The 3,932-nt window shown below is 56.5% G+C and overlaps 1 long non-coding RNA gene across 2 annotated transcripts; it reads left to right on the top strand.

The window, feature by feature from the left end:
- The first annotated feature begins 328 nt into the window (after positions 1-328).
- On the top strand, positions 329-3,734 carry LOC102432123. Of its 2 annotated transcripts, XR_001349598.2 has the most exons (3): positions 329-2,425; positions 2,517-2,855; positions 3,022-3,734. It is a non-coding gene; the product is annotated as an uncharacterized LOC102432123 (long non-coding RNA). The 2 variants fall into 2 exon arrangements; XR_001349597.2 differs by having other exon boundaries at positions 329-2,855.
- The last annotated feature ends 198 nt before the right edge of the window (positions 3,735-3,932 follow it).

Raw genomic sequence — 3,932 nt, 5'->3', positions numbered from 1 at the left:
GAGGAGAGAGAGAGAGAGAGAGAGAGAGAGAGAGAGAGAGAGAGAGAGAGAGAGAGAGAGAGAAGGAAGGGATGGTGGGGGGGTTGAGGGGTTCAGAGCTGGGGGGGACCTGGAGGGAGGAGAGGAAGGGGGAGGGATGGGGGTGTGGTGTATATGTGTGTGTGTGTGGGGGGGGGGGGAGCCAGCCCAAGCTAATGGGTGGGGGGAGTTTTTCCCAGGGGCGCAGACAGATCTGAAGGGGCCTCTCCCCCCCCTTCTCTTTTCCTTCCTCTCTGAGAGAGATACCTGAGCCAGCAGGGCAACTCTGGGGACCTCAAAAGGGATAAGGGCCCCAGGGGACGGACGCAGCAAGGGAGAGCAGGTTCCCTGAACCAAGAGGCGGAATGCTATGGGGTCCTTAAGTCTGGAGACTTTGAGGAGGAACAAGCACATCCTATCCCCAAACACTCCAGGCATCAGACAGCGCCATGCCTCTTGCCCCTCCCCTGGGTGGGAGGCTGCCCTGTCTTCCCAGGTCCTTGAGGCTCTCTGGCTGCCGCTGTGGGTGCAGAAGAGGTGGGGTCCCTGCATACACCCAGCCAGCCGGCCGCACTGCCCCTTCAGACACCAGCTCCTGCCTGACGCAGGAAGCCCAGGCAATGGCCAGGAGCTTGGCTGGGGGCTCTGAGCGCAAAGCTGCTTGTGGGGACAGAGGAGAGGGCAGCTGGTGGATCTCTGGCTTCTGGCTGGGCTGGTTCAGGATGTTTCTTCTCAGGAGGCTACTTGTATCAAGGTTGGAGGAGGCTGGAGCAGGCCTCTCACTTGTCCCCACATACCCTGACCCCACATACCCTGACCCCACATACCCTAAGCCCACATACCCTGACCCCATCATAAGAAATGCCAGCTCGCCCTGGACATCCCATGGCTTCTCCTCACCCCCCCACTTCCCCAGGCAGGCTGCCCAGGCCAGGATGTGGATGAGAACTGTCAACAGACACTCTTTAAATATTTACCCACACTTTCTCTGGGCGGTTTCCCTCACCCCCAAGACAGGGTACATGCAAGTTAATTCTAATGCACCCTTCTCTGGCCATATGTGCGTGCAGTTATGTGGGCTGAACACAGACAGAGAGAAAAGGGAGAAAGTGAGAGAGCTGTAGATATGTGTGCTGTGTGCATACGAATGAAGAAGAGGAAGAATGATTTTTCTGGCCCTCTCCCAGTACAGTGTGTGAGGTTGTTACACACAGGACAACACTGAGGTACACTGGGGATATACAGATACTGTATATGCTACCTTCCACCCTGAAAAACATCAAATGCACGCTCACTAAACTATCATGCCTTGAAGCACCCCTGTCACTTCACAAATACTGTGCACACACATGCACACCCAGGCACATAGGAAAACAATGCCTAACAAATACACGCGCAGCTTTAGCTCTTTGCATCATGAACAAATTTGCTACCTATTTTCCGTCCACATCCTGAGGCTTCCACATCCTGGATGAGGAAGGAGGCAGAAGGAAACCAGATCTTTTTCTTCCCCATCTGGAAGCCAGCTCTGGGTATGGAGGAAGGCATGGCAGTGCAGGGGAGGATGGTGTTGAGAGAACGGAGCCTCCCCACCCCACCCCTCTATTATCTAAATAATTTCTGGGGAAATGGCCACCCTCAGCCACATTCTCCAAGGAGATTCACTGATGCCCAAGCAAGAGATGCTTCCTCTATCCTCTGAATTTAGAGAAACCCACCCCCATCTGAGTTCGGGGCTGCCCAGACTCTGTGAAGCCCAGACCATGGACCCTGGAGCAGCAGGAGGGGAGGGTCAGAGGAAGGCTGTGCCAGGGCTTCATGTCTCCCTAGGGCCCAGGATAGTGGAGGACACGACAGGGGAGAGCACGCTCCAGCCTTGGTTGCAGCCCTGCCTTCTCTGAGCCTGCTCTGCAGTCCTGAGCGGATCCGGATGGACTCTGGGCTCCCAGCATCTGATCACCCGGACTGTCATAAATACTTTCTCCTCCCTGCCTGGGAAGAGGAGGCTCGGCAGGCCGGGTCCGTTCTGGAGCCTGCACCTTATCTTTTAGAGGGTGGAGGGGATATCTCTACAGTTTATGGTCCAGCGAAATCCCTGCCACACAGCTATTCTTCCGGGTCTTTGTGTCTTGGAATGCGACTGTCCTGAGTGTGCCGCCACCACCACCACCACCACCACCACCACCGCCGGCTCCGAGAGCCCACCAGTCCTGAAAACCCTGGCCGGACTTGGTTTCCCCTTTTGGGGGGTCCCTCGCCTTTTCTTCCTTTCTTTCATTTGATTTTTTTTTCTTTTACACGTAACTGGTTGATTTCCCTTCGGGAGCCAGGAAATAAAGAACCACAAGCAGCCATCCTCGCTTGGGAGTCTCTGTCCCTCGCCTCGAGGCCTGCACCGCCTTTCTAGGTATCGCGGATTTATGTTCGTTTGTCTGGGTCATTCTGCCTTTTTGTGTTAATTACGCGCTGCCTGCTTCGTTCTTATCTCCTCCGCAAAGGGATTATTTTCGACACCCGCCCTCCCTCGCCTCCCTCGCGAACCTGCTGTCAGAGCCAGGGCCCATCTCCCGCCACCGCTCGCGATTTATTTACACCTCGCAGGTGAGAGGATTGATTTGCTCAGCCAGTAGGGCCGGGCTGGACCGGGGCGCGGGGCCTTGTCGCCACTGCTCGGAGGAGCCGGGCCTCAAATGTCAGCGCGGCCAGGCCGGCCAGGGGCACCGCCGCCGCCTCTAATATTGAACAACAGCGCCACCTCGCGTTCATTTTCTCCAATGCAGTCCAGCTGGGGAAAAAGCCGAGGGAGAGAGCAAGCAGGTCTCAGGCTTGGCCCTAAGGTGAAAAGGGGCAGGAAGGAGTTTCCAAATGGGGGAGGGGGAGGAGGGTCCCTGCAAGGGAGTTCCCCCGGGACCGCTTTTCCTTTGTTTTATAAGTTCTCGAGATAAACCTGTCAAAGGTCTCACACTATTCTCTCTTTTTGAAACCTTCTCTTCCCGCATTAAGAGACACCATGCAAAGGAACTGCCGCGATCCTTCCTCCTCCCCTCTTCAGGCGCATTTCTGGGCTGGGAACACCTCCGCGCACGCCGACGCACGCTCTGAAGCTCCCGCAACCACCTGCCCAAGGCTGCACCCTGAACTCCTGGCTCTTCTTACCCTGCTGCAGGTCCCGCACCGCCTATTCCGCCGCTGCCCGCTGGACTTTGGGGTGGGACTCAGACTTCTCCCGGCTGTTTGCCCCCTGGTTTGCAGCCCATCCCTCTCTCACGCGCGCTCTCTCCACCTCTCCCTCCCAGCCAGTGAGGTCCTGTTCTCCGTGGGCCATAGACAAAACATTCCTATAATCTGATTTCAAAGGAAAGAGTGTCCACCTTATTTAAACCATAAAACAATTAAGCCCAGACGTCTAGCCAGCTCCGCGCTGCTGTTTTGTTCGGCCCCATTCAGAATCCAGCGCAGGGAGACAAACAGCGCCATAAAAGTGGCATTTCGGTGCTGCGGAAATGTACCTATCCCCGGCCTTTCCAAGTGGAACAACCTTTAGGGTTTTGTGGTTCTGACAAAGGAGCAGAGGAGAGGTGGGAGGGGAAGAGTAGGGCAGGAGGGCGTTTGCTAGCCCCTTTCCCCCAGCTTTCGTTTCTTTCCCCAGATGTGTGTTGTGTCGTGGTGGTTCTAACTCACAAATTATAATAAATAAAAATTGAATCCAATCCTGACCTGCAGGCGGCTGAGCTGGTACTGAACAGTGGGCCGGGGCGGGTGGGCCTGCTCTGGATCCCGCGCTCTCCTCAGGGCCCTGGAGCCCTGCGCCCTCCTTGCTGCCCGCATTCAGGCCGGCAGGGCAGGCTGCAGGAAGCAGGCCCCGCTGACGGCCGAGGGAGGCGAAAGGGCCTTGGAACAGGGCGGGTGGAAGC

This window comes from Myotis lucifugus, unplaced genomic scaffold, assembly GCF_000147115.1.
Source record: "Myotis lucifugus unplaced genomic scaffold, Myoluc2.0 scaffold_160, whole genome shotgun sequence".
NCBI lineage: Eukaryota > Metazoa > Chordata > Mammalia > Chiroptera > Vespertilionidae > Myotis > Myotis lucifugus.
This window is presented reverse-complemented; position numbering and strand designations above follow the sequence as displayed.